Below are 12991 nucleotides of genomic sequence, written 5' to 3' on the forward strand. Positions count from 1 at the left end.
ACTCTGGGGTTGTGGTGCTCATCTCGCTTTACTGGCTGAGGGAGCCGGCATTTGTCCGCAGACAGTTTTTCCGGCTAAACCAGCATGACTAAGCTGCTTCTGGCGAAACCAGAGCAGTGCACGGAAACACCGTTTGCCTTCCCGCCGGAGCGGTACCTATTTATCTACTTGCACTTCGACATGCTTTTGAACTGCTAGGTTATCAGTCTTCAAATATATGAAGTGCTGTCACATGGAAAATGGAGCAGGCTTGTTTTCTGCTGATCCAGAGGGTAGCACCCAAACCAATAGATTCAAATTACAAGAAAGGAGTTTCTTACTAAACATTAGGAAATTTCTGACAGAGCTATTTGACAGTGGAACAGACTGCCTTGGAAGCGGGAAGTTTTTAAACAGCTGGATGGTCGTCTCTTGGGGACTGTTTAGCTGTTATTCTTGCATTGCATTGGGTTCATTCCAACTCTATGATTCGATGAATCTCTACCATTTGGATTACTGTTTCAAATGAAAATGCTGCTTTGCTATTTAATAGGGGGAAAACTCATATTTCAGTGTTGAAAATACGTTATTTAATAAAAATGAGTTATTTTTTCTCTGCAGATCTTTTGCGTTAGATACTGAGTAGAATGAAGGGATGCTTTGGCATTTTTTCTGTTTTGCTGCTTTGCGAAAAAAATTTAGTAAAACTGATTTAAATTTGTTAAAGTGACAGATGAATATACAATCTGAGTCTATATGCGTTTGTTAGGAAGTCTCAAAGTTTGCATATGGAATATTAAGAAATGCTTCTCTTATAGTTAAAAAATGTGGCACACCCATTGTTTTCTGTTTCGCTACTGTGGAAATTTAGTCACAATAGTTTGTTTTACCCTTAAATAAATCCTTTTAATAAAAGCCACTTCATATTTTTGCATGACTTGGTGTTATTATCGTCTCTCTGGATATTTCTCATGAGCTTTGGGAAGAGAAAAAAGCTTCTGTGCTTGTGATTTTTTACCTTTATGTTTTCATGTGCTCCAGGTAATGTTTAAAGTAGTTTATGTTTTGTAGACTTCAATGGTACTATCTTCCTATTGAAAGCTTTGTGCTTAGGGAGCAGTATTAAAATGACTTTGCTGTTTATGCGGGGGTAGTCTTTTTTCTTTGTGTTTTGGCTAATGCAGCATTAGTAAAGTCAATACTTTTAGAGTGCCTCACACTAGCAGACTGATTTCAGTTTTTCAGGATCTACTTTGGGGGTAGATGCCCACCGATTGCAATCAATTTTAGTTAATCTGTACTAAATGGTCCTCACTTTAAGACTTCAAGTTGCGTAGCTGGATCAGACCTCCTAGTGGTGCAGGCATTAGGTGGTTTTGCTGGAAATTGGGGTATATATAAAATTGCCCTGCAACTCACATACCATGTAAAATTATATATGTAGCAGTTTTATATATCACTGTTTGGAATTGTTTTAATATTTTCTTTATAAATTAGTAGTGAATGAAAGAATGCTATAAGAGATTTGTGTGTACCTCCTGATATGTATGAGAAACAGCTTGAAAGAAAAAATCATTATTAAATGAATTCTCACCCAACCCTTACTTTCTCAGCACTCCTTGTCTTTTGCAGTTAAGTCAAGTGGCAGTTTAGAAGTTTTTGGTGGTTTTTTTTTTTTTTTTTAGATTTCTAAAATAGCAAGTAGTAAGGAATATGGGTATTTAGGTTCTGTGCTTTGTTGAAGTTGTTTGTAGCAGAGTAAATGTGATGTAATGTAAATGTAATAAAATAGTTTCAGTAGATATGATAACATCTAAATCACCTTAGTACAGTAATTTTATTTAACATGTGTTCTCTTCAGAAAGGGGGGGGGGGATCTGCTAAGAGTGTACTTGTTGTAACTTAGGCTGCAGCCATATTCATACTTATTCCGGAGCAAGTTCCACTGAACACTGTTTTAGGTAGCTTAAAAAAACAACCACCACCTGGGGTGGATTAGGTTGAGAGTGAGTAGACTAATGTCACCCAGTGTGATTCATGTTTGTGTAGGGAACCTGAACTTTGGTCTCTCAACTCCAAATCTAGTAGGTATATATGCTATACTACAAGTTTTTGCATGATCCTTTCCCATTCTGTATATACCATTGTGATAAACGGAGAGTGTAATTTTAAACCCCGCCCCCCATGGCTGTGAAGCAGATAGACTCTGAATGCAAGGATAAAGCATGTTGCTTCAGGAAACAAAGCACTGGGTTTGCAATCCAACCTTTTGACTCTTCATGTGTTATCTAAACTGCAGCATCAGACAGTTGTCAGCATAGTGCTGTATGATCAGTATACTGTTCTCTTGTTTCCTGTCAATAGTTTTTTCGTTTCCTTTTACTTGCGTAAGTAGTTTTTTCTCAAACACTTGAGAAATGTAAATGCATCGTGATTTTTTTTACTGTTCAGTAAGTGTTGGAAGTAACAATGCATGTTGGACAGTGTAAGTGCAAGTCTGAGTGCATCTAAATAAACAACTTACTGATCAATTTGCATTTTGATATGCAAAAATAAGGATACATTGCAAGATTTTGAATCGCAGGAGTGATATATTTTCCCATAGGTTTGCAAGAGATTGTGTTCTAAATATTTGAGGAGAAAAATGCTTGATTCTTAGATGGAAACAGTTTTGGTTCATCTCATTTCAAAGGTGGTATATAATATAAAATGCATGGAAAAGTCTTGAAAATGGCTAAGATACTGTATTATATTTGAGAGCTTTAGAGTTACTACCAATGTATGGTTTCATTTTGCGGGAGCCCAGTGTTGAAAATACTATGGATGTTAATCTGTATGGTGTGCTGAGCCTCTTCCTCCATAAAGGCAAAATGCTGGAGTTAAATCAGGAGTTAACCACTTTTACTTAAAACACCTTCACTCCTTTCAGAACTCATGGGGACATGTTCGTATTTTGTTGATGGAATTGCTAACACTGTGGTCACTTTTGCTTCTCTTGGATCAAGGGTAGGAAATCTGTGGCCCTCCACATGTAGCTGTGCTATGTCATTGATCAATGGCCATGCTAATAGGGGCTAATGAGAGTTGGAATCCAACAATATGATCTGAAAGGCCAAAGGGTGTTCAGTGCTGCTTTGGACAGATACTGGACAAAGAGCTATTAAAAACAGCAGCTCAGCAGAGCAAAAATCCAAGGACTGGAACTTTACTTGGGGAAGACATAAGAAAACATGGACATGTGGTCAAACGACCTCGTATCACCCCTTAATACTGCTTCTGAAAATACTGGAGCATACTTAAGTTCATTTTAAGCTACAATTGAAACATAATTTAAACTTTTGACCTAGCCAGGGGTCGGCAAACTATGGTCCAGGGACCGGCTGCGGCCCACCAGGCTCGTAAATCCGGCCCACAGACCCTGCCGCCAGCTCGGTCAGTCCCCTCATTGAGCTAAGCTGGCACAGCGTTATTTGAAAAGAAGCCGTGGACACCTCGCTGTGCGGAGACTGACTTCTGCGACGCTGGCACTACTTCGGATTGGCTGCAGGAAGTTCCTCACCGCCCTCGTGCTGAGGTAAACCCGGCGCAGCTATGGATGGAGAGGCAGGCGGGCGGCGGGTGTGGGGCGCACTATGGGCAATGTGACAGGCGCGTTGTGGGGCTTCAGCATGGCGCCCGGCTTGGCACTGCTGGTGGTGACGTGCTCGACGGCCACGCTGGAGCAGTTGGAGGGCGATCTGCGGCCTGCCTGCCGACCTGACCTTGGATGACGGGCCACAGTGCATGGTGCGTGCCGCTGGGGACGGGCCGATGAACCAGCTGCTGCTCATCAACAATGCCAGTGAGTGGGCTCCTGAGCACGTGCAGAGTGTGTTCCTCCTCCAGGTCCTCAGGCAGCTGCAGGACCGGCTTCCATGGTATTTATATTTTTCAAAATATAGTCCGGCCCCCCACATGGTCTGAGGGACAGTGGACTGGACACCTAATAAAAAAGTTTGCTGACCCCTGGACCTAGCCATTGTGGCTAGTAGTCATTGATTAGTGCTATATTCTGTATCCACTGTTTGAGGCGTCATGTCTCAAGTACCAGTTGCTGGGATTTGCAGGTGGGGCAGCTTGCAGTCTTTCCACAAGCATCTTGTTGGCCACTGTGAGAACAGGGTGCTGGACAGACCATTGGACTGATTCAGCAGGCTCATCTTAAACTCTTATGTTTTTGATTTAAAATTTTGTAAGCGGTAGAAAGCTAGTCTTGTGTACAAAATATACTTCGAAATACTCAAGCTTCTTTAGGAGCTCTATGAAGGCAGCATAAGAACTTAAAATGAAATCTGTCACACCATACTAGCCAAGCAGGTAATATGCTTTATATCAATAGTCTACTTGAAGAATTCTCATTTACAGCCTGTTTTCCTATGTTGGATTTTGTCTCCTAGACTTTTGTTTGGATTTCACATTACTTTAGCACTGTTTTTGAGAAATATATTTGTTTGGCTCTAAAGTCTGACTCTCAGCCTTCACTTGAGGCTTTTCTATTGATAGTAGTAACGTTAGGAAGATGCAGCCAAACTGCAAGTCAGTAAAACGGCCTTGTGGGTAGGTTTATAAAAATTACTTGCCTGCAGAATTTTTTACAAGCTTTTGTCCTCCTGCTGCAACCCTCCTGCAGCAGCCAGCTACATTTTTCTTTTCTATCATTCTCGCACAACCAGTCCACTTTAAAATTTTGACTTCTTGCAATTAGGAAAGTAACAGGGTAATGCACTGAAAAGTGTAGGGTGAGCAAATGATTAGTGGAAAGATTCATCTATCTGTCATGGTTGCTTTAGCTGAGATTCTTGCATTGTAGGAGGTTGGACTAGATGACCCTTGGGTCCTTTCCAACTCTATGAGTCTATGATATACAAGCACCTTGTATACAAATTAGGATGAATGCTCATTGTCATATTACTGCCCCCAAACAAAATATGATTTTTCAGTAAAGACTGTCCATAGTTTAACCTCCATGTAAGCTTTGTGCAAGCAAGTATGGATAACCAGGTAGTTTTGAGGAGCCCCATGCTGTGTTTTTTTGGGAGAAATGGTGGGATATACATTTTATATATATATTTTAAAAATTAGCTCAATCTTCAGTACTTCATAGCTAAAATGCTATACCTTCTTCAATTAAGCGTTCCCATTGCAACTCTAGGTTGTCTGATTTAAAAAAATGTTACTTTTGCTTAAATTCCTGTCCTGTCACACATAAGCAAGGCATTACTATTGATCAATGACTATCTAGATTCTAGATTTCATGGTATTGTGGAAGGAGAGGGACATTTTCTAAAGACTTACTCTCCTTCCTCAATACAGTAGTACCTTGGGTTACATACGCTTCAGGTTACAGACTCTGCTAACCCAGAAATAGTACCTCAAGTACCTCAACTTTGCTTCAGGATGATCTCATCTGAAGCAAAGTTGAGGTACTTGAGGTACCTATTTCTGGGTTAGCAGAGCCTCTGTAACCTGAAGAGTACTGTAACCCAAGGTACCTACTGTATTGTAAAGCAAAGCAAAGCTTTACAATAAAGACAATTAATATTCAGAATCTCAAGTGTAGTTTCTAACCATTCCTCATGTGGTGGTTATGACTTGACATAATGTACCAAGAGATCAGCAGTTTCTAAATTTAAAATTAAAGAGCAAGTCTGTAAATTGCTTGGATTCCTCATTAGTCACAAGGTCTTACTCTGAAATTCTCTGTAGGAAGAGAGCTGCTTTGTCATTGGATTCTAAGTTGTCTTGCTTATATGTACTATAGAAAAGCAACTCCCTGACCTTTTTACAATCAAATCGTTCTTAGCTGTTCCTAGTGCCAGTAAGAGGGGAGAAGAAAGAATGCGTTAGGAAGGGAAGCTTCACCTCCTCATCCTTGCGTACTGATGGGGCTATGGCGAGAGGAGGAAATGTGTCTGTTTGCTGTGCTTCGGGGTACAAATATTTCCCACTCCTGTTTACTAAATAATCAGAAAACTTTTCCGTAAAACTATTTGACTGTTTTCCTAATATTTTGGAATAACAAATGTCAAGTCCATGTACAATCATATGACGCTTTGTATTTATTCTAAAGTTATTGTAAATGTATATAAATGTGAACTTCAGTGTATCACTCTAATGTAACAAATTATTAATTAAATAAAACTATTGATGGGGAGCAAATGGAAAAGGAGTTTTGTGAGGGCTTGAGGCTTATTTACATAGCACTAAACTGGTTTAATGTGTCTGAATGCAACCTTTTGAATGATACCTGAAACAGACCTGTATGCTCCTCTAGTTGTACCATCAGACATCATGGCATTCCTCATCCTCATTTCTGCAGATATCTTTAAGTAGTAATAGCCAAACTGTTTCATCCTGTGCAATTTTTCCAGACGTCATGCGTTAGCTTGCATCTCTTTGACTATGGAAAAGGGCAATCAAGCAATATGCTAATTATTAACAATACAGTAGCAAAGTTTTGCTGGGTAGTAGCAACTTGTTTATTTTTACCTAGATCTATAAATCTATTTATCTCTTTTTTTCTGAATGTTGCAAATAAATTGTTATTGCTTTGCTCCTGATCAGTTAGAGAAGAATAAACCGCTGCTCCAGTATTTTTGTAGTGTGGGTTTTTATTTGGTCTGTTCTTTCTGTTACTGTGTTTTCAGAATGGATTATCTGTTCAGATTCCATCAAGCTACAATGCTGATTATTCTTTTGAGTTCTGTAACCCTAGGATTTTAGAATGTGACCATAGGTAACAGCTGTCCTGGAATTAATCTTCTGTTTAATAATATGACTTAATTCATGCTGCCTTTATATTCTGTATAATACAAGAGAACTGAGGAACTGGGTAGTAGTGTCATGCCCAAGATTAGCTTCAAATTCTTTCAGCCTCAAAAACAAGAAGATGTAGTCTTCCTAAATGTGTCTCACTTCCAAGCAACCAAGGAAGTTACATGGTCACCACTCAAAGGAAGGAAGCCAGATTGCTTAATAGTTTGACTGCTGGGAGGAAATAATAATAATAATTTATTTATACCCCGCCCATCTGGCTGGGTTTCTCCAGCCACTCTGGGCGGCTTTCAACAGAACATTAAAAACAGAGTGAAACTTCAAACAATAAAAACTTCCCTAAACAGGGCTACCTTCAGATGTCTTCTAAAAGTCGAATAGTTGTTTATTTCCTTGATATCTGATGGGAGGGCATTCCCCAGGGCGGGCACCACTACCGAGAAGGCCCTCTGCCTGGTTCCCTGTAACCTCACTTCTCACAGTGAGGGAACCACCAGAAGACCCTCGGAGCTGGACCTCAGTGTCTGGGCAGAACGATGGGGGTGGAGACACTCCTTCAGGCCGAGGCAGATCCCATGCACATAAGCAACCCTTAGACTTCCTCTCATCCTTAGAATTGGAGATCACAGGGCAGCTGTTGGCATGATTTTCATCCACCTCTGCCAATTCAAAGGTGTGAGGAAGTCTGGGTGCTGATTACACTTGCTGTGATGAATGAAAATGTAGATGTCTGCTTTATATCCACAGATATTCCCTGAAAAGGAAATATGTGGCTTTGTGGCACATTAGATCTGGAAGGATTCAAAAACTGAGTTTTTAGTTTGATGTTGGGAGCTGCAAAAGGCACTCCTGTGGCTTTTATGGGGAACTGATATAGAATCTTGCACGTTGTGATTAAAGTCCATATGAATTTAATTAGTGGGTCAGACTTGATCTTTTGTTTAAGGGCAGGCTTCCTAAGACTTGTTGGCAGAAGAACTACAAATAAATTCTTCTTTGCAATCTGTATGTGAGCAATATCTCCCCTCCCAGACCCAGTCTGGGTAAAGGAGCAGGGATTATCCTTGACTTTATACTGAGCTTTGGAGCACAGGAACAGGACTCTACCTTAAGGGAATAGTAAGATCCAGGTGACCACATACTTTTTTTTGGCTACCAAGACCAAACAAAACCTGTTGCCCCCCACTTGTGTTATAACAGAACTTATTTTCTCTGGAGGCAGGAATTTATAGTTTACATAAGTTTGATTGAAACAGTTCTGATAGTTCTGACTATGATTGACACACTACTATTGTGGCAGTGACGGCTGTAATATCAAACTTGTTTCATTCTACATGAATGAACCTGGAATGAGCTTTAAGTTTCTGCACTTGGTCCCTTCTTTCCAGTTTTGTCATTACAGTATACTCTAACTGGCAAAGTATCATTTGGGCTTGCCCTGCAAATTTTGGATTATTTGCTGCACTGATCTACAGGGCAAATGTAATTCGTCATTTGCCAGTTCACATAACAAAGCAGGGATGGAGAAAGAAGATTGCATTTCATAAGAGAAGGAGGAAATTCATGGATCTGAGATTTGTCCATGAAGCATGAAGCCATGAGATAGTGGTGCATCTGAACAGAACAAATATGTGATGTGGGTTATTATTATTTATTATTTATAGAATTTATATACCGCCCTATGCCTGGGGGTCTCAGGGCGGTTCACAGGTTGTTACATCATTTAAGAAACCTAGATATATGATTGAATGTAGTCCTTTTCGGGAATTCAGTAAACATGTAAGGGAGGCAGAAACGATGGACATACTAGATCTACCTCCATTGCAGTTCATATATGGCTATTAACATTTTTTATGCTTTAAGATAAGTGGAGAGCATACTAAATAAAAAGTCCAGTACTGAATACGTTGCAAAAAACAGGGGTCAGCAAACATTTTCAGCAGGGGGCTGGTCCACTGTTCCTCAGACCATGTGGGGGGCCAGACTATATTTTGGAAAAAAATAATGAATGAATTCCTATGCCCCACAAATAACTCAGAGATGCATTTTAAATAAAAGGACACATTCTACTCATGTAAAAATACGCTGATTCCCGGACCGTTTGCAGGCCAGATTTAGAAGGCGATTGGGTCGGATCCAGCCCCCGGGCCTTAGTTTGCCTGCCCATGCATAAAATCATCTCGAACCCATTACAATATACAGAGAAGCTGTCTTTCAGCATCACCATTTTAGTCAGTATACCCTCTTGTTTTGTATCATAAACGATTCAATTTTCAATTGATGATGCAGCAGCTAAATACACATAGCATACTTGTTGCTATAGTAAATTCAGCTGAGAAAGTAATATTCAGAATTTAACAATATTATGGAAGTCATCTGCATTTTTAACATGCAAATCCTTAAATGAAAAGAAAAACACCATTAAACCTTCTCACTTCATTCTTGCTTGCTTCTGTACCTTCTGTCATAGCGGATTATTTATTGTTTTTTCCATACCCTGTCCCCCACTTTACATAAAGCCCCCCACAAGGATTAGAATCTACTGCTTGTCTTGCCAACTGTGGCAAGAAAGAAATGCTTCCAGGCAACTAGGAAAAATCCACCCTGGTTAAAGGGATAAAACTGTGCATTGTGTACTCATAACCCTTTAAAAAATCCTGAGGAACTACTAATTCATTATTGTAAAGAGCACTGTGCGTTCCTTTCCAAAATGCAGAAAGCTTATTCTTTCTGCCTTTCAGACACATAGGCCAATCTGCAATTGGAAAAAGGTACGCTCCCAGTTTCGTTGTGTTATTGAAGTTGAGCAAAGGCATACATATTTCCAATTTCAGCCCCATAGCTTCTTGCTGAAGGTACAAAGAAAAAGATGGCTGTATAGTGGGGAGGAGCAGCAGAGATGGGTACCTGCTTCCAGCGTTTTTGCAACAGAATGCTGTTGTCTCTTCAAACCATCTGCAAGTCTCTCTGGCCTCTGATCACCGTCTCCAAGTGCCTCTTCTCCACCCACTCATGAAGGCTGCTGGGATTACTGGCTGGTTTTTTCCTGGTTTCCTGCCCCCGTTTCCCCTGTGTTCATCATTTTTGCGTCATTTTAAATTATTTTTTGGAGACGCATGTAAAGCTGCGAGTGTGTATGTTAAATAAGCATGAGATGCAAATTACCTCGAAGGGCAGTTAACAAATGTAGTAAATTCTGGACACCATAACATTTACTGAGGAACATCTAAAAATTAAGTCTCATTTGTCTGTCATGACAAAACTGAATTGGAAAAAGCATACAGTACTTTGGAAGGTTAGCTTTGCCTCATGAAAAAACCTTGTGGAACTGAGTAGGAGGGAAATACCAAAACCAAATGGAGTCTGTTAGTCATTTCCCACTTTCTGACCTTGAACTCTCTTCAATTTGCTCTGTGTGTTCAGTTTTTCTGTCAGACACTACTTGATGTAGTTTGGTTTAGATTTACTGCTGCATTTTCAGGGCTAAGCAGTGGATGCAGATGAATTTTAGAGTGGGGATGCACTACACATGTGCCCTTCTATAGGCATTCATAGGAAATATGCTGTTTCAGCCTACTTGTTCTGCTTTCTTGCAGTTGTGTATGATTTTGATGTGACCAGGAAGAAACCATGGAGAAAGAGGGGGAGGTTATTGGACAAATCCCGCATTAGAAATATTTAACTAGGAAATACAGTGTTACCTCTGGTTACATACGCTTCAGGTTACATACGCTTCAGGTTACAGACTCCGCTAACCCAGAAATAGTATCTCAGGTTAAGAACTTTGCTTCAGGATGAGAACAGAAATCGTGTTCTGGCGGCACGGCAGCAGCAGGAGGCCCATTAGCTAAAGTGGTGCTTCAGGTTAAGAACGGACCTCCAGAACGAATTAAGTACTTAACCCGAGGTACCACTGTAATGGAAATCATGGACTCCTTATGTGAACGCTTGCCTAATGAATGATTTCCAGGGAATGCATTGTGTTCATTAAATGGGACCTGGGCGTATCAACATTTTTTCTCAGTAGGAAGAAAACTACCTTGATTTCAGGGGAGTTACTTCTGGGTATACCATACCAAAGTCAGTTAATGGTGCATTATTCTGTAAAGACAGCACACTTTGTTGGCAGCAATGATTAAGCTTTCTTAGCAATAGCATTGTGCATGGAGTGCTGAAGCCTTAGTCTTCAAGATTTCTGTTATGACTTTCTTAAGAAATGTCCAATAGACTTTTTTTAAAAAATGAAAACTAATAATGTGGGACCCCTGTTGGAATGAGGCCTGGCACATTTGTATCCCCTGTACCTCTTGTTGGTGGCCCTGTGTTAACCCATAAAGCTTTAAATGGCCAGGGTATGTGAAGGACCACCTCATCCTACATGAATCTGGCCATTTGTGGAGGGAGTAAACTATGGCTTTGCTCCAGATGCCTCTGTTGTGATGCCCACCTGTTGAAAATACTCTTCATGCATGCTGTTATTAATATGTAGGTACCAGATGTTTTGCCTTGTTTCATGGAGGCTCAATCAGAAACTACAGATGCACTTCTACGTTTTGATGTGTTTGAAATAATGTGAAAGCACTTAAGACCAATTTGGCAGGAAGGTGTGCCAGAAAATTTTAAAGTAACTTTTTTTAAGCCATGAGCATTGAGAGGCTGAGAATATTAACAGCATTTATTGTCTATAAAGGCAATTTCCCTTAAAAACTTTTTTACTCAAACCATGTTAAGATTCCTTTTCTATATGGTTTTTACCACCTCCCCCTTCGTATTTTTTTGTAGCTGTACTGATCTGTTTTGTTTGTTTTGGTGAAACTGTTCTGTTAGAGCAATCTCCCATAGAATGAGCATTATCTTTTAATGGTAAAATATGGTCTCCCTGAACCCACATCTAAGACTAACCAGCTATGTAAGTGGTATTAATATTCTGAGTTGCTCGGAACAAATTATACTACCTTTAACAATAAGTTCAAATAAAAGCCCTATCCTAAAGTGGCAGATGTCTCATGCTAACCTAGTAGAGCTTTTAAAATGCATCTCTTACTTTGTAGGAGCGATAACAGGAAAACAGAGCTGTCTCTTTGACTCATTTGCATTTTCTGGCTGCAAAAATGTAGTGAGTTGGAACCAAGTTCAACTTTTCCGCTGGGCATGCCTCTCTCCAGCAGAGTTGGGACTTGGGTGGGGCGATACTTATTCATTAAGCTGCACAAAGAGCCTGTTAGATTTTTATAAGCTGGCTGCATAGCTTTGGTTTGATGTGCATAACAAAAATTATATGCATGTAACTTCTCTTTAATTGCTGTTGTAGACCTTAATTGCTCATCAATATGCAAAGTATGATATGCAAAAGCAAATGAGATTCAAGTTGCCTTAGACAAGCAAGTGAAAAGGGTGAGTTGATTTCGGTTTATTAGAAAATAAAAACAAGTACATGTGTGTGTAGAAAAATATGTGGATAGTTTGATCGCAATCTGGTGTCAGTATATGAGTGGCACCAAGTACTAAATGACAATCATGTTAGTTGGTCTGTGAGTGAATATTGAAGCAAGTAGTTCAGAAAGTGTGACAATAAAAAGGACTTTTAAGTCTGAAATGGGATGCTCTGTACTTTAATGCTGCAAGAATAACACTAGGCAATTTTGTGGGTGTATGTAGCTGCGAACATTCAAGTAGATGACATTGCTATTTTGTTGTATTGGTTGAAATGCTTTTAGGAGATTGTATGGATCTTTTCACTGCAACACCTTGGTGGCTATATTTTTTTATCCCCATAACGGTACCTAATTTCCCTTTAAACAAGGAGTATTATTTTGTCCCTGTTAGACAATTTTTGTGGTGCTTTCATTCTGTAACTGTATTTAAACTTTTAGGCATTGTAAAGAAGTGTATGTTCTTTTGCACCTCTTCTGTAGGGTTACAAAATTTATACTACTGATATTAGTAGTGGAAAATATTTGATTTGTGTTTATAAAAATGGAAAATCTCCAGTTACAGGTGCTAATGGTGAGTGCATTTGACAGAACATTGTGTCTGAAAACATCTAGATTGTTCATAAAGCCATTTTATCTAATACTGTATTAGTCTTGTACCTTTTGTAACAGTAGTTTGGAACCCACTTATTTTTTTTACTATACATTTCGTTGGTGTTGGTGTTGGTGTTGCTGCTGTTGTAACTCTCCTTAGAGCATTACTCATT

The 12991-nt window shown here is 39.6% G+C and overlaps 1 protein-coding gene across 19 annotated transcripts in view; it reads left to right on the forward strand.

Moving 5' to 3' along the window:
- EPB41L2 (erythrocyte membrane protein band 4.1 like 2) overlaps positions 1–12991 on the forward strand; it is a 77042-nt gene that overhangs the window by 6792 nt on the left and 57259 nt on the right. The window contains exon 2 of one of the 19 annotated variants that reach the window (XM_083434823.1): positions 12104–12186. The exons of the other annotated variants lie outside the window; for them this stretch is intronic. The gene's annotated coding sequence lies outside the window, so the exon portion shown is untranslated. The remainder of the gene's footprint in view (positions 1–12103; positions 12187–12991) is intronic. 19 annotated transcript variants of the gene reach the window in all.

The sequence above is a fragment of the Podarcis tiliguerta genome, assembly GCF_965153285.1.
Source record: "Podarcis tiliguerta genome assembly, chromosome: 3".
Classification (NCBI taxonomy): domain Eukaryota; kingdom Metazoa; phylum Chordata; class Lepidosauria; order Squamata; family Lacertidae; genus Podarcis; species Podarcis tiliguerta.